This window comes from Barbus barbus (genome assembly GCF_936440315.1).
Source record: "Barbus barbus genome assembly, chromosome: 6".
NCBI classification, from domain to species: Eukaryota; Metazoa; Chordata; class Actinopteri; order Cypriniformes; family Cyprinidae; genus Barbus; species Barbus barbus.
In genome coordinates, this window is record NC_136734.1 from 9,523,882 (window position 1) to 9,542,915 (window position 19,034).

Sequence of the window (19,034 nt, forward strand, 5' to 3'; positions counted from 1 at the left end):
TAGACTGATTCCTAAAGCAACTGTATTAAAGTTTTTCAGTCAAGAATAGTGAGTGATTTTTCTCTTTGCGTTTTGTTGTTTTGTTAACGTTAAATGAATAGTTCCCCCAAAAATAAATATTCTGTCATCTGTCTGTCAATTCTGTCATAATGTTGTATTTTTATATCATCATTTACTCAAAAGTTGTTTTAAACCGGAATGAGTTTCTTTCTTGTGCTGAACATTTATAAATGCTATTTTGAAGAAGGTGGAAAACCAATCAGTTGCTGGTCCTCAGTGACTTCCATAGGATTTTTCTTTCCTGCTATCAAAGTCAATGTGGACCAGCAACTGTTTGGTTTTCCACTGAGTAAATAATGACAGAAATTAAATTTTAGGGTGAACTATCCCTTTAATGACAGTCGACAGCATGTTTAGTGTCCCGTCCCTTTAAGAGCTGCACGCATCTAATATACAGGCACGCATCCGTTTCTCTCTTAACTATTTACTTTCATTTTAGAGATAACCAACTCAGTCTGTATGTAAACCTTGTGTGTTTTGACAGTATTAGCGCAAAATATAACTTAGTTGAGTAATCAGGCGCTGTTAGACAGGCGTTTTAGTGCGCGTGCTTCAGGTGTATCCGCTCAGAACAAGCGCACGTCAGACCAGCGCGCGAATTAAACATTTACCAGCAAGGCTTGTATGCAAATAATGTACTTTTGCGATCGCGAATAAGTGCAGTGTCCTGTCAGAGTAACTCTACTGCTGTATGTCGTGTTGTACAGTATATAGAGACGGAGGCGCCAGAACTGTATTTGACAATGTGCGCGGTAGCGCGATACTACGATATTTCTTAAAAAGCAGATCGTGGAGACATTTTTATCGTCCACGATCAAAAATCGTCATATCGCACACCCCTAATGACAGTGTTAAAGGGATAGTTCACCCAATAATGAAAATTCTGTCATTAATTACTCACCCTCGTGTCGTTCCAAACCCGTAAGACCTCCGTTGATCTTCGGAACACAAATTAAGATATTTTGATGGAATCTGAAAGCTCTCTGACCCTCCCATAGACAGCAAGGGTCCAGAAACGTAGCAAGGAGATTGGTAAAATAATCCATGTGACATCAGGGGCTCAACCGTAATTTTATGAAGCTACGAGAATACTTTTTGTGCACAGAAGAACCCCCCCTGACTTTATTCAAATTTGTCTTCTCCGCATCAACCTAGCGCCATTTTGGAGAATATCCGCTGGATGGAAACTGCGAACTCTCTTCTGTGTTAGCCGCATACCAGATGCGCTGTTTTCATTCAAATCAAAATGTAAATATACGTAGAAGACGTTTCCGCACGGTGCGGCTGACATAGGCCCCATTTACTCTAGAGCGTTTTCATTTTAAAATGCATAACTTTTGCTACGGATTGTTTACACTACTCCAGCGTTTTCAAGGTCGTAAACTGAGACTTTTGAAGACGCTGCAGACCCCGTTTTAGTTTTGAAAACTCTGGGGTTGCGTTTCAATGTAAACGGACCAAAACGGAGACTTTTGAAAACGATGCCGTGGCTGCCCAAATTCACTCTGCGTATTAGTGATGCGTGGATGAGCTAAAACGTCATCCAAATTTGCAGCTTCAAATAAATTATCCACCCGCACCTACATTTTTGTCTGATTTAGGTAACTACACCCGAACATCAGGGTTCATAGAGTCATGAAAAGTCATGTAATTTTAAAACAGCAATTTCCAGGCCTGAAAGTTTAAGAAAAGTCATGTTTCACAATTCTCTGTACAATAGAATTATGTTTAATCAGATCCTGAATTTCAGTGCGGTATTGCGCATATATCGCATTACTCATTCCCGCAGCTTTCGACTTTAAAATGAGGGAAATTCCTGCAAAACATTTATTCAATATAGCGTGTAGGTTAGATGAGTAAATAAATTCACACAAACCATCAAATCAAATCAGTCATTTGAAAACAGCGTGAGTGGTTCAGCTGTACTGCGTCCTCTCTCTCTTACCTTCTCTTCACATCGGTGCATCTAGAGCTGCACGCTGCGATACAAGACTTTAGCTCGTGTTTCGGTACAGTTGACAGAATTGTCAGTTGTCTAATCGGTCATTATTGCATCATCACAAAAATTTATTATTTGCACGTCTTTTTAAGCCTTTCGGTACTCGTGCGCATCTGAGGCGCTTTTCTGTGCGCTTACAATAACATCCAAAGCGCGCGCTTGTTGCGCTTAAGTGGCCAAATACACACAAAATGACGTCAAAATTGTCGTCCTGGCAAGTATCCTCATAAGCACTGTCGGTTTTGTCTTAAGTTAATGTAAACAGTTGCGAATGAAAACGCATGTGTTTTAGTAGACTATTGGATCCGTGAAATAGGTCTTGTGACAGCAGCCTAATAAAGTTGTGCCATTTGTCATTAATGTTAATCAAACAACAAAAGACTGAGAAAATCCCTCACTGCTCTTGACTAAATGTTTTGTTGAATAACTTTAATATGTTCATTTCCAGTTTATTCAACTTCTGTAGCCTATTTAACACATGTTCATATTTTAGAAAATGTAGTTAATATTTGCATCAGTAATGATTTATCTTAATTTTTTATTACCTGACCCCGCAGATTATCTGCAGCGCCCACGGATCTAACCGCCATCCGCGCATCACTACTGCGTATCCTTGACGACCATGTAATCGATAACATCATGCTCGTTATTGTACCCATAGATATGTATGGGTAGTTTTCCCATTCGATCGCTCCAAGCACGCAGACGCATCCGGCATCTAAATAAAAGGGAATCTACCTATACATATCTATTGTTGTACCTGCATGAATGGTCATGTGACATGCGTTTTCGGTTGTGTAGTGTAAACAGAGATCGTTTCTGAAACGCAGCAGAAACGCCAGTGAAAACTCCGTTTTAAAATGAAAACGCACTAGAGAAGACAAACTGTTGAATAAAGTCGTTATTTTTGTTTTCTTTGCATACAAAAAGTATTCTCGTAGCTTTGTAAAATTACGGTTGAACTTCTGATGTCACATGGATTATTTTACCGATCTCCTTTCTACGTTTCTGGACCTTGATCTTGTAAGGACCCTTGCTGTGTATGGAGGGTGTGAAAACTCTCAGATTCCATCAAAAATATCTTAATTTGTGTTCTGAAGATGAACGGAGGTCTTACGGGTTTGAAACGACATGAGGGTGAGTAATTAATGACAGAATTTTCATTTTTGGGTGAACTAACCCTTTAATGTATTTGGTCTTGGCGGAATAGATCTGCTACGCTGCTGCTGCTGCTGCTGTTGCAGCAGAGCAAGTACCAAGACTTGCTACTGCCAACACATCCACAACATGCTGCTGTGAGCATGTAAGAGATACTGCTGCTGCACATATAACAGATATGAATAACCACCTATAGCATGAATCACCTCGTAGCAGATCTATACAGGTGGAGCTGGGGAAGGTGGAGGGTTTCTGAAGTGTGCAGCGAACTGCGCTGCGACTGCTACAGCAAAACAAAGCCAGGTATTTGAAAATTGAGCAGTGAGCTCATTGGCTACTGATACAGAAGAAAACCAATCAGCTGTGCCATGAGATAATGATGTCATTGGGTCAGATTTAGTTAGACCTACGAACTGTGCCAACTAGAGTTTCATGCCAGAACTCTGTATTAATGAGCAAGTACATCATGAAACCATCTTTCAAACCATGTCTTTCACTATGGTAAGTCTATAATAATACTTAGATTTTTGAGCTGTTGGGATGGATTTCTCAGGAATCATTTGTTCGCGCTTGTTTATGTCATAATCAGTAACGTAAAAAAAAATGTCAGGCTACAACTATATATTAACTAAAAAAATCAAACAAACAAACAAGCAAAATGAATGCAACAGCACCCATAGTAAATCACATATCAATATAGTTTACATAGCATCACATATGCTATGCATTGACTAGGTTCACAAAACAGTCTTCATTTTGGTAGCAATGCCAATTTCTAGACCGTTTAGTGCTTTTGGTCTTTCTATAAATAGCTTTAACAAGTTATATTCTGCTGTTTTACTTTATATGATATGAATAGACATCATTAAATTTAATGTCAGTGTAGCCAAACAAGTCAAAACAACAGTCTACTCACCTATTCATAAGACTTTTTTTATATCTGTCTTTTGACTATTGGGGGAGTTTTTATGTTGTTTAGTGAGATTCACACGGATAAGGCTGTAACCATAAGCACAATGCTGTCATAATAACCATAATAACCAAAACAGTGTTTCTCCGCCAGTATTTTTCTGCCTTAACTGCTAATGGGTCAAAAGTTACAGCTTTAAGTGTACTTAAAGAGTGTTTCTTACCACACTTTAATACACATTTGAAAAGTGCACTTAGTAAAGTCAAATTAAATGTTTTATTTCAAATTCATTTCAAATCATTGTTTTAAAAATATTGTGTCATGCTTTAAAGAAGTAGATATTTTGATGAGGACATGTAAAGAACTTTATTTAAATTTTAATTGTACATAATTGTAGTGCGGTATTCAGTATTATGTGTAAAGTTATATATTTTAAATGTACTAATTGTTTACATAATACATGTGTGTGTACTGTGTATATTTATTATGTCTATATAAATACACACACATACATGTATATATTTAAGAAAAATGTTATTTATTTATTAAATATATTTATCTGTAATATAAATATAAATACATGTAAATATTTTCAAAATATATACTGTATGTGTGTGCATTTATATATACATAATAAATATACACAGTACACACATATATTATGTAAACAAAAACTTTTATTTTGGATGCGATTAATCATTTGACAGCACTATATATATCTATAAAATTAGAAATATATTTAAACACATGACATACAAGTTTCAATATAAATGACATTAAAGTGTATTTTAGTTTAATATAAATGCATGTTAGTACATTCAGCAGCATAGTTTAACCATATTTAACCATTTAAAAACAAGAGAAGTAATTATGAAATGACATAACAAAGTACCTAGTCCTACTTAAGTGGATAAAACAACAACATTTAATTGCATTTAATACAAATTTAAACTATAATAATTCATATTGAATTTCATTTAACATGCAATAAAATGTCTGAAACCATTATATTCAGTTTAGGGATCTGAGCCTTATCTAGCGACCAGAATATCAAAGACTAGTTTGCACAAGCAAGCACCACTTCTATTTTTCTTCAAAAATTTTAAATATGCATTAAGCTGACAAGTGAGCTATTTTTAGCTTTTAGTAGACGTCACAACAAAATGCTGTTTTATCACAAGGTAATTTTATTTCAAGAAAATCTTGTGCTTTGTGAATGGGACTAGTGTCACATGCACGTTGTCGTCTTTGTTATCGGCATCATAAATGTAATAATTGCTCAGTGCAGAAATGTAGACGTCCCGTTCCCTCAAGTTGGCTGGCAATAAAACTGATTACACGTTCAGGGTCACTATATTGTCTTTTACGATACATCTGACAGGCTTTTTCTCAAGTGATGGACACTAATGTGGAAGTTGTCAATCACTGACAGACATAGAGCTGTTTCTGCTGGAGTACATCTCTGATCAAAGTAAAAAACAAATGTGTTCATCTGTGATGCTGAAGAATTGTGATAAGTTTTTGCAGCCTCCAGAATAATAAAAACAATGTTGAGCACACAAAAAATTAAGTCATGATCACAAGAAAACATCGTTAATGCCGATATCACATCGAAAGGTCCCACTTTATATTAACTATGTACGTACATTAAAAAATCATTTGATACAACGCACTTATTGTGTACATGCATGTTTTACATAGTACTTATATTTAAAAAAAATACCTGCATGTAATTACATCTGTCATTAATTTCTGTAATTACATTTATAGTTACACTGTTGGCCCATCCCTTACACCTTAACCCACCCTTAAACCTACCCATACCACCAAACCTGTCCCTAACCTTACCCTTATCCCACCGCAATAGCAGAAAAAGTGTTTTGCAGTACAATATGAACACAGTAAGTAGTTGAGGCCACGTAATATAAAGTGTTCGAAAGTATCGAAAAATTTTCGGTAATGAGACAAAGAAATAAAATGCATGGCTTCAGTAAAAAGTCTCATGCAAATGAAACCTCTTTTACCGGGGACAGCTATGGCAATGTTAATATCAGGCTGATCTACATTGCCTAACAAAATGAGTTTCTATCAAATTATGTCTTTTAGCATCAGCGTCTGTCTGGAATGACGGTGGATGGATTGGGGTCACTGTCATGAGTACTTTGTTTTGTCTAACAAACTGTTAGACAGATCATCTAATGTATTTATAAAGTAGCCTGATTTATTATTTAATTTCTAATATTTATCAACTAATATTTCATAGTGAACATCAAGAGGTACAATATCCAGAATGTAGCTAAAATCAAGCTCTGCAATGTATTAATACTACCATAAACTGCACTGGCCCACAATTTGCTAAGTTATCTATGTGACATATTGTGTCCAATTTATTTTTGCTATTTAAAGAAATATTCTGGGTTTATTGCAAGTTAAGCTCAATAGCCAAATGTTGGTTTCCTTTATTAAATTATAAGCTTCACATTTCTGCTTTTAAATGCTCCAAAAATTGGCCCATTCACATTTTTTTAAGTGCCTGTTTTGTTTTTTGTTTTGTGATGATCATTATGTGACAAGTACTTATTGGATTGTAGTCTTGGCCGTATTTTCATTTACCTTGCATTGTTTAATTTATGGTTTACTCAGTCATCCTTTGTTGCCATCTGATTAAAATGTCTAGCTTCTTCCAAGTAGCACCAAAATTAGCGCCACGTTCTGAATAGATGCGTAGCCTTTAACACCAACAATGAGAAGTATTGTGAGCATCTGTTTATTTTGCGATCCTACCTGTGCTCAGTACTAAGGTTCATGCATTTTAAAACTACAGTTGCATAGCATTGTTCTCTTTTTCCCTATCAGAATAAACCGACAACACATTTTTGGGTCATGACCAAACAGCCGAAAACACTGCCATTGTGTACCATGAAATTAGTCATCTGCTTATTTGTATACAATGAGAAATGTTTTACGTTCAGCAGTGTTGTAACTTGCATTAAATGTCTAGTCATAACAAGTCATAGGCATCCGTTGCACCACAATTTAGCCAACACTGCAGAGTAGGTTGGGCAAAATGCACCATGTTGATATATACAACATTCATAGCATTGCAAGTCAGTATAATGGATGACAAATTAACCTTCATTTATTTATCTATCTTGCTTTCTGGTAGTATATATACAACATTCATAGCATTGCAAGTCAGTATAATGGATGACAAATTAACCTTCATTTATTTATCTATCTTGCTTTCTGGTAGTATATTAAGCTTGAACGTGATGACGTATCACTAGATGAAGGGTTAATGCAAGACGTATCTGGGTTATGTTACTGACTTCTGAAGTTCATGGGCATTTTGTAATGTTATCTTAGCCAATGGTTGTGCCATTGCAGCAATATGGGGAGGATTACTTTTGTAGTTATAATGCAAGGGCAAAAGCTCCAATAAAGCTCAGACTGGTATTTCACAGGTTTAACAAATAACAACCCTGTTGATCAGAACACAGGAGAATGAATGGCTAATACTGTATGCCTGAATGTTAATTGTATATCACATTCATAAACAAATGCACTATAATAGGATAAATCTGTGAGGTTTGGTAATGCATCAAGTGATAAGACAGTCATAAAAACCAAGGTCAGTGGCGTTTTGATCTATTGAAGACTTCTTTAATGGTCATGTTTATTAATTTCCTTTAGTGCAGTGTTGTAGGAAGATATAATATACTGTAATGTGTGTTGATTGTTTATGACTTTGCTGTTGTGAGATGTGACATTGTAATTTTAGCATGCAGGCACTCTAGTTAAACAGGTCTTAAGGGGGGTTCATACTGTCAGTGATTCTCCAAGTGACCGAACATCATTTATTTTCAATAAGAGTTGACAGCGACTATTAGTGATGCCCCAAAGTTATCAAAGTAGAAATTGAATGCAGGGACAGATTTTAATAGTTTTTTGCATATACTGTGTGCTCTCACATGGCTATGATAGTAACAAATTTGGTGTCTCAAGGATGGGATAATGTTAGCTATAGAGAATGCAACCCATACCTGCAATGCATTTTGAATTGTGGTCTGACACATTTTGAAATGCAACAAATGTGAGCTTGTGTACCTAAGAGTTTGCATGCATGTGCTTGCATAAAGGATGGGCCTTACACAATGACACATTTTAAATTGTCATATCTAGCACTGCTTGTCACATAGCTATGTTAAAACATCCTACAAAAAATGTGTAAAAATAGTGACTAATATTACTTGTGATTCATTTGTCCACACTACACATGGAAAGTCAAGTTGAGACAAATTGTGGGATACATTATAACAGAGTGTGCTCTTTTGCTTACTGCACATTTTGACAAATGTATTATATGTGCATACTGCACTTATGTAAACGGCAGACGTACAATGAAAAGCAAAGCTTTGTTATGACAAACGTAGCCCATCAATTTAAAAATAGATTAAAAATGAACAAGTTATACAGGTTTTAATTTTTTTTTAATTCTACTAAGCAAAATAACACAACATTGTCTGAGATTTCTCGGTTTTGGTACAGAGCGTAATTGATATTAATCATGTTTTTTCACTCTTACATTCACACGAGAATATAATACATTCTAGTTGTTGGTAAGGCTGATTAGCGAGCGAGTTTGATGAGTAAGAGGGAGGTTTGGCACCTGGCATGTGTTGACGGTTACTGGTTACTCTCCACACAGACACACTCGGCTATCAGGCAAATATGGTGTGGTCTGGCAAAGAGAACAACTTGTACATTCCAGCTTCAATAGTTATCACAGACAAGGCTTATGGCATTGTAAAGCCTTCCATGTTTTTTTTCCATTTACTTTTTGTATTTATGAAAGACACCAATAAAAACATCTAGAAAATAGTCTTGTCTTATGGGCACATGAAAAATTGATGAGATTTTGAGAATTCAAAGACTGCATTGTTTGTGAAAAGGTTATCTGTGAAATTCGGTGTTGCATCTCTGAAGCAAAAAAAAACAAAACATTTTTAATTGCATGCATCTGTGCTGTCTGCTTAAGGCGTGCAAATACAATGGAAAATAGGCATTGGGTAAATAAAACCAGTATTTGAAGAAACAAACATCAACCTTTTCTAAGGATACTGTGAAATATTAAAAGAAAACGTAGATACCTAAAATTGTCATATGCCATGTCTGATTTTTCCCTGGCAGAAATTAATCTTTTAATTGGTATGTTGTTGGAAATTACTATTTGTCACAGTTCAATTATAAGCTATTCATTAGAATAACATGAAGAGCTTTTTAAAAGATTGATTAAAGCAATAAATGGACCCACTTTACATTTAAGTGTTGTTAACTATGTACTACTAAATCAATGTTTTATACAATGTACTTATTTTACATAGTACTTATATTTTTAAAATACCTGCATTTGATTACATCTGTAATTATTTGCTGTAATTACATCTCATTTCTGTAATTACACTGTTGTCTGTATGTCTACCTCTTAACCCACCCTTAAACCTAACCATACCATCAAACCTGTCCTGGCCTAACCTAAACTGCTGCATTCCAGACGAGGTCGGAAGTGGGAACATTCGAGTTAAAATGTCGCAATTCAAACTTCAGTGAGTTTGAGTCAATTACATGATGTTAACATACTGACCTCATGGTGTTGCCATGACCCAACAAGATAATTTTGTGTTTTTTGTGACAATTATGACAAAAACAGAAAATAAATCATATAAAATGCTGGTGTTCGTTTTGAAAATAGCTGATGAAAAGCAAAAATTAAGGTATCATTTTATAAACTATGGCCCCTAGGAAGTGTTTTTGCTACTTTCAGCCCGACGCAGTTCTCATTTTCCAGTCCTGTGCCACATTGTTTAAAAAGCAAATGCATTTTTGACTAAAATACAATGGCGCAATTTTTTATTTATTTTTTTTATGTAAAGAGCGCTTTAGTAGAAAATGCACCTCTGGGTGGGTCCACAACTCACGTTCACTTTGCTTATTACACACAGGGCTGCGCAGCAGCACACAAACATGCCAAATATTAAACATTAAAGGATTACAGTGTAAAATAATTTTATTGTGTAGGCTACATAAATATAAAAATGTCATATGTCATAATGGATAGTCATTGTGTGTATCAGAATTAGCCTACCTATTTGCTCACGCATGAACAGATCTGCTCTCTGGAGACGAGTTCAGTCTGTATGCCTTAAAATTCCGCTGTTTAAATAGCAAATCTGCCATGAGTTGGCGAGCGCAACTCGCTCTTAAAGGGAATGGGAGATGAGACTCTGATTGGTTTATTTTGCACGTTATGCCCAAACAACACACATTACTCATTAAGAGAAGAGGGACAACCAGTTTAGACCAGGGGTTCCCAAACTCGTTCCTGGAGCCTCCCCAACACTGCAGATTTTGCATGTCTCCTTTATCAGTCACACCTGATTCAACCCATCAGCTCATTAGTAGCAGCTCCAAGACCTGAAATGGGTGTGTCAGACAAAGCAGACATGCAAAATGTGCAGTGTTGGGGAGGCTCCAGGAACGTGTTTGGGAACCCCTGGTTTAGACCATGCACCTGAGCGCGCCGACCGTTTTCCCATCGTTAAACTAGCAAAAGCGGATTCGGAAACGCCATGAGTGCACTTGCGCCGTGCGCTTTAGACTATGCGCTTAGATCGTTAAAATAGGGCCCTTTATGTGTAATGTTTTTAAGTTTGATACGAGGTAGCTCGACACTATGCTTGTTGGATGCAGTGACGTCAAATGATCGCGGAGTTCACAGATCGAATGTCCGACTTCAAGTGGCGTCTTAGGCTTTATTTCCAAGTAGGAGATGGAATTTAGAGTTGTCTGGAACGCAGCATTTGTCCTTAGACTTATTTTGACAAACTAAAATAAACTATCCCTTTAATGTAGACTGTTACGTTCAATCCAGGCAGGCAGACAAAGACACGGTAGGCAGGAATATAAAAAACAATAGGCTTTAATAACAAGAACTAGAAACGTGTAACATCAAACAATAACCGACACAAACTGAACTGAACGGAGACATTAAGTAGGAAGTAACTTAGGCAAAACACAGGTTAAGGGGTTTAACTAATAATGAACTAACGAGCAGACGAAATGAAAAAAGACTAAACTAAAGTCCATAATCTTAACATAGACATATAGAATATATTAAAGCGGAAATTTAATATAATTAGTATTTTATTGTGATTAAGCTATAGCATTTATAGTGTGCATTTAGACTACTGTTTTTTCATACAAATACCTAGAAACCATATAGGTATATTTTTACCATGGTATTGATGTGCTGTATGTGTGCTTTTAACTGTGCTTATCATGATCTAAATGTATGCTACTATGGAAGATCAATGGTTCATTTTAATAAAACTCAAACAGTCAGAATAATTAAATTTCACCATATAAAAATGAGGTTGTTACAATTTTTACAGATATTACTGTTTTTGCTAATAAACATAAATTTACATCTGCATCCTAACTCAAGCTACTACTACTGTCAACTCAGGCTACTGTCAAATGTGCATTTCTAAGAGACAAAAAATGTAATATTACTAATATTGCAGCCTGCACTGCAGACTGTGCTGAAGATACGCGTTATCAAAGTCAGGCACTACAATCCTGTTTCATGATTTGAAACAATATCACTCATTATAACTAAGAAACAAGAAAGTAAGTAAGAAATTCATAAGTGTAAAGAATTAAAAACTGTGGAGTTTTTGTCATGTTAAGACCATAAAGAGTAGTTTAAAACCAAATGGTCAGGTTTCTACAACTTAGATAGTAATGAAAATGTGAAATTGATTGTGATAATTATCGCTATTGACTGATATGAAAAATTCTATTGTGATCATTTTTGGCCATTTCTCCCAGCCCTACTATAAACACAGACCATAGCTTTGTTTAGAAAGAAACGCTTGCTGAAGTATGAACTTTTTTTTTTCAGTTGTAATACCAAAAAAGTCATACTAAACTGCTTGTCATATCACTGATTATATGTGCATGTTTAATTTAGTCATTTAGCATTTTGTATAAAACGATCAAATAAGTAAATAATTTTATCGTTTTAATGGAAGTGTGCTATTTTGTGTATTGCACATCAATTAAAAAATTGTGCAGGTGGAATGCAATAATGTAGGCTGTTTATGGTTGCCAAGCAACAAGGCAACTTGCTGCATTAATATAGAATTTGACTGATGTGTTCACAGGTGTGCGAATATCGGCGTGCGAATTTTACAGCATCTTTGGAGCATGGCTCATCCAGAGTCGGATCTATCTATTTAATCACATGTTCCACATTATGTCAGCATCTAAGATGTTTTTTTGCTTTCAATGACAAAATTATTGTCTTTTGTCATCGTGCAGAATAAATGCTGAGGATACAGAAAGAATAAGAAAGAGAGAGAGAGACGGAATAAGGTTTGCGAGGATAGCACCACAGCTGCTGTTTTGACTCGATGGATGGTTGCTGTGGATCCATTCACAGAGCCAGAACATGGGAATGACATACTGGTCTAGACGGAGAGTAAATCGAATCTCAGCCTAACCACTTCAACACATAAAGGGGGATGAGAGAGGGAAAGGAGAAGCAGAGTTGAGGCAATGTAAAGGGTCATCAAATCTCCAAGGACTGTGTCTTTTTTAGGCCTTTTAGTCACGTTTGAAATGCTGCGGTCTGACAGTGTCACACTGTGCCTGTCCTCTTCCTTGTTTTGAATGTAGGTTAAGCTTTCAAAATCAATCAAAATGTATACTAAGCTCTTCTTGTGGAAGAGCATGGCCTGTAAAGCGCTTGTAGTTTTTGCATGATGGTAAGGCAGCATCAATGTTTCCGAATCACCCAACAGAACGGCAAATTTGACTTCAAAAAGACTGAAAATCAGGTCAAAATTAAAATTATGTGAGTAAAAATTTGCATCAGCTAGTATATGAGACAGTATTATTGTCCGGTAACTTTTTTGTTCATTCTAACAATCCCTGAGGATGAGATATGGTTTAGTGTGATTATCAAATTGTAAAGACTGCATTGTAATTATATAAATATGTAATCTGATGCGCTGCACTGTGATCATTTCACGTGAGCTGCTCATGGTAACAGTGTTTTCAGTGTCTCGGAGTGGCTTGCGGTGAATGCTGCTCCACACAATCTCCATCTGTGCAAGTGCTGTGAGTTTGGGTCACTTATAACGTGCATTTGAAAACGTGACATGCACCAAACATCTTCCCAAACCTGTGATGAGAATTTATAAATCTGTTGTGAACAAATGAGAATCATTTCAAAAGAGAAGTTTCCACCAAAATAAAAGCAAGAAAAATAAATAATTATAAATATGTAATTTTACCGTTGCTATGTAAAATAATAATAATAATAATGATAAATGCAATTACATGTGTTTTCTTCTGCCTGTTTTGTAATTGAATAATGCACTGTTTCAGGGTCGGTACAAAAAAATCTGCCTTGAAACTTTTCTCAAATCACCGAACATTGGCTGATGTGGCAAAATGTTACTTTCAGGCCCTGCTTGGAATAACACTCAAATCATTTGGACTATATGTGTGATACCTTTATGTTCCTCTTATGATCTTTAAAGCTTTACTCGTTGCAATTGCATGTAAAAGAGTGACCAGTACAACTCTTTAATATACTACCCTTTTGTGTGCCAAGGAATATCTGGATCATGAGGGTTAGTTAATATTGACAGAATCTTCATTTTTGGGTAAACCAATCCTTTAAAATAGAGTGTGGCATAAGACTGTGCATAATGTTAGCTGTGTAGAGAGGAAGAGAGAAGATGCCTGTGTTCAGAATAGAATACTAGTGTATTTCATGTTGTGATGATTTCTTTAATTGGTCATCTTGTAAATATGATTGTTTTGACACTAGTGTGCTGGTGTACTGGTGTGCTTTGTCAAATGACCTAACTATACATTCCTTGTTTAATTCAGAAAGTGGCGCTCAGTTATCTTATGCTAAAATTTTGTGTGTAAATCTGTGTGTCAAATTTTACAGTGCAATTTAAGAGAAAAGATGTTAAGGTAAGATTGATTTAAGATGGCCACCTCCCTTAATTTTTTTCACAATTGTTTTGATCACATATGGCACAAAATCTCATCTTGGCACATTTGATGAGCTCCTCTTTTTGTCATTTTATCCAAATATTAAAATTGCTAATATTTAGTCAGTCAAGTTAGTTTTAAGGTTAATTGATCTCATTTTGCATCTCAGAAAAATAGTTATTTGTGACATTGTGTTATGTTTAATATCTTTTTTTGTGTCTGTTCGTTAATGAAGGATTTGTGGATTCAAATTTTTTATTAAATTGTATTATTTTAATTATGGGGTAAAAAAAATGATTAAATTAATAATTATATATATATATATATATATATATATGACTATTTATGTATATAATTATAATTATATGATACACACACACACAAACACACTTGATATATGTTTCATCTTACCCTCATCTTACCATAATAACTACTATATATATATATATATATATATATATATATATATATAGTATTCCATGTAGCCTATAGAGAATATTTGTATAATTTGCAGTATTTGCATTGTAAACATAACACATACTGCAAAATATGTGAAATAAAAAAGGCCAGACTTCTTTAGTTTCATTGATGAAATAAATCAGTAGTCACTTTTCTTTACCTCAGAGAGAATGTGTGTGTGTGTGTGTGTGTGTGTGTGTGTGGAATGGGAATATGATCGGCTGTGGTGTGGAAAGGATGGGTGTGGCGGGCTGACCATTCTTTCATCTCTTTCTTGCATAATAACACCTGGCCCAGTGAGCATATGATTTCTTCTTCAGCAGTTTGACCCTGTAATTGGTGGTAAAGTGTGTCCACAAGTCTGTCACAGATGTGTCTTTGTGATAAGCCAGAGGGAACTGCTTCCTGCCTCGATGGCAATAGACAGGAAGTTACAGCATTACAACCATCTCTTGATACTGTAAGTTCACATAGTGCAAAATATGGAGAACTGGTCTGGTGTTTTCTTATGTGATATACTATATGGAGGCATGATGAAACGTTTTGAGTTGTCTTATGTTGGGCTTATGCCAAGGCTTTTCTGAGTAGTTTTGCTTTAGTGTTGCATAAATTCTGGTCAAATAAAAAAAATCTAATTATGTGCATTGTGTGCATGATTTTAACCGCAATCATTTAACTGCAGTGTTCGATGCTGTTGTAAAATACTCTATAAACACACACCTGTGACCTCATTACATCAACATTACAGCACCTGTCTCTGTTGCTTGGTATCCATTCTGCTAAACACTGCTGAGGAACTACATTACTTGGAGGAAGAATATTATTTGTTATCAATAAATTGACCTTTTTATTTCTGCATGTTTATTTTATGAAACATTACCAGGTAACCTTTTTATAAAAAAGGTTGACACCAACCCCTACGATGACTCTAACTCTGAACCAACTGACCAGTGAACCAGTGGGGGCACTGGGGTGCCACCCCATCAAGTTAGCCAGGGAAGAAGCCTACTTTAACATGATAAAAATAAGTTATATATACGTATATATTGCAAAATAATCACAAAATTGCATTATTTAGTCATACTATTTGACTGGTAGTCATGTTAGCACCTATTAAAACTAAAAAAAAAAAATTTGTTTATTTCAATGTCCTGTCACCAAAGCGTTGCGTTCTGTGTCGTTGCCCCTGGTTTGTTTGCGCCGCCCCTAAAATTTTTAGCACCAGCCACCACTGCGATGAACCAATTACATGGCAAAGCTTTAAGTTTAATAAATGAACTAACGTGTCCCGTTAAACTATTTAAACAGTTCCATGTAACAAATATAGATAATCTTAAAATTACTGTTGGTTTTTTACATATTAAAATTCATACCAAATACATAAATGCAAAGTTCTGTCATGAAACTCTAGATGGCACATAATGATATCATTATTCACATGACACAGCTGATTGGTTTCTTTTCATATCAGCAGCCAATGAGCTTGCTGCTCAGCATTCAAATAAAGTCTTGCATTTGTGTGCAGGAATAAAATACTAAGCGTATAAGCAATAGCTTTCATAAGCATTCACGTTTGAACTGGGTTTTAACTTTAACCGGGTTTGCCATATTTAGTTTCATAATCTCAATGTCACGTTCGCTTATTTCTAAAGAGGATGTTTTTAGTAACTGTGCTAAATGTGTAGTTGATTTCAGCTGCACACAGCCTCTGAGTCACGGTCTTTTGATCGATCCTAATGACTTTACTATACAAAAAAAAAACCCAGCAGTTTATATTATACACTAAGCCCCTTGCATATATATTGGCTTGCATTTTTCATTTCTCTTTCTCCTAATTTGTTAGGGGGGTTATTATTTTATACTATATGTGCAGCAGCAGTATTTGTTACATGCTCACAGTACTATGTCTGTGGATGCATTGACAGTAGAAAGTCCCAGTACTTGCTCTGTCGCAGCAGCGTAGGAGATCTATTCCACCAAAGACCAAACATATTAACTTTGACATGTATATTACCATGCTAAACTCACCAAGAGTTGTCATGACAGAAATGCAAAGACCTGTCATGCAGCTCTAGATGGCGCATTTCGATAAGTTCTAAATCAATCTGACATTATGACATCATTATTCACATGATGCAGCTGATTCTTTTCATATCAGCAGCCAAAGAGTTTGCTGCTCAACGTTTAATTAATCAGCTAGTGCTTGCTGTAGCAGTTGCAGCAGACTTCAGATACTCTCCACCTTCCCCAGTTCCACCTGGATAGATCTGCTACGAGGAGATTTCAAGTATGTAATATAGCCTATAGGGGTTATTTTATATGTGCTATATGTGCAGCAGCAGTATTTATTACATGCTCACAGCAGCATATCTGTCACTTAGGGGTCGGCGATCTTCCCATAATATCATATCACGATCTTATCACACAAAATCTTAACAATTTTGAGATTAACTAAAGAGAATATCTAGACTGGAACAAGCCTTTGTCTTATCTATTTGAGCGATTTAAGCACAATATTGCATTAAACAACCAAAATGTCTACAAATAAAACACTGCTTTTATGAAAATATATAAAAGATCACAATCTGCTTGAAAATCACAGACTTTCATAGATACAAAAGTGTCAGTTCGCTCACCACTACTGTGGATGTATTGGCAGTTACAAATCTCGGTACTTGCTCTGCTGCAGCAGCATAGCAGATCTATTCCACCAAGACCAAGCTCATTAACATTGTCTTGTATATTACTATCTGTAGAAGGCTTTATTTGTGATAAGGTCTTAGTTACAATAATAGTAATAATAATAACAATGATAATTAATCACTTAATAATTTCCTAAAGATGCACTGTAGTTCATCCATTCCCCCAAAACATTGATGCTTCAAAAAGTTAATAAAGAAATTGTAAAAGAAATCCATATAAATTAAGCAGTTTAATTCAAATTTTTCTTTTAAAGTGATGCTCACTTTATATGATGAACAGATGTAATTTAGGCTTATATTCACATATAAACCTTGATCAATGCGCAAAAATAAACACTAAACCTGAGCACCATGAAGCACCACGAAGGCTGTCTCAATTTAAAGGATCCTTGGAATTCAACCATCATTTCATTTCCTTTATTCAGCATATTTTGAAGTCATCATGTGTATCCTTCACATTCTGTAATCACAAATCATTCTGGTTGTCAAAAAGCTTGTCAAATTTCATTCTGTAATTTAAGACCAACAAAATCTGTTTTGGAAACATAATTGTAACCATGCAAAGGAGTCTAACCCTGGGAGCCTCAAAACATGCCTTCTGATTAAGAAGCACCCATGGTCAACGGGGAAGCTCAACCGTGTTTGCTTGACTTGAGAGGATCCGTGAGCTTAGTTCTTTCTTGTCACTCAAGCACGTTTGAGCTTCTGCAGGAACCAATGAGGTTTGTTCATGGCCAGTTTGAAATATAAAATGAGGTTCTGTACCATTCTCTCTGAAATTTTAATTGGTCAGTGGATGTCTACATCATTGCACTTGCAAGGGAGTTGTAGGTGGTCACTTGGGTGTTGCTATGAGATTACTAAGGTAACATAGATGATTGTTAGGGTGTTGTTATGTAGTTACTAGGGTATTCTAGATGATTGCAGGGTTAACGTTTGTGTTTGTTTGTTACTAGAGCATGAGTGCCATATGATTTTATATGCTGATATATGATTTTATACAATAGTTTACAGAACAAATAAACAAGGAACCCCCTTGCGTGTAACAAATTTTTTCCGCTACAGATTCAAATCTGTAACCGCTGATATGCGCATATGCCACTGTTACATATTCCGTTATGTAAAGAAGTTCTGTGGTTTACCGTCCTTGATAATGACTTTGTTTTATCACAAATAAACACGGCTACTAACCAGTCAGCATCAAGGACAGGAAATATTGTAGTACTTTGTTGAATAGACTACATTATGAGAGAGAGAGAGAGAGAAAGAGAGAGATACTGAGCATGTGCGATTATATGCGCCTGTCATAAATATAGACAAAAGGACAAGCCGCATCCTCTGAGAAAAGCGATATCTTTGTTGTAGTATCCTTTTAATGGTCAAGGGGGATTTATAGTGACTGGTGTTAGTGCTGCATTGATCTCTATGAAGTGTTTCAGCGATGTTCCAGTGTTGTGCCCATTTTCGACTCCCTGCCAAATTACCCCCCCTCGTTGAAATCAGCGTTGAAATCTGATTGCCTAATCCTAACCTCACCCCTAATATTAACCCCTCCCCCACACCTAACCCTAAACCTATCAATACTAGGGGGGTAATAATCTGGCGGGGTCAGAATTCGGCACAATACCGGCGACACGTTACTTTCCATCTGAGCCTAGCTTTTGAATGAACG

At 35.8% G+C, this 19,034-nt stretch overlaps 1 protein-coding gene across 4 annotated transcripts in view; it reads left to right on the forward strand.

Annotated features, from left to right (window-relative positions):
- LOC306870842 (zinc finger and BTB domain-containing protein 20-like) overlaps nucleotides 1-19,034 on the forward strand; it is a 57,467-nt gene that overhangs the window by 23,881 nt on the left and 14,552 nt on the right. The window lies entirely within an intron of this gene.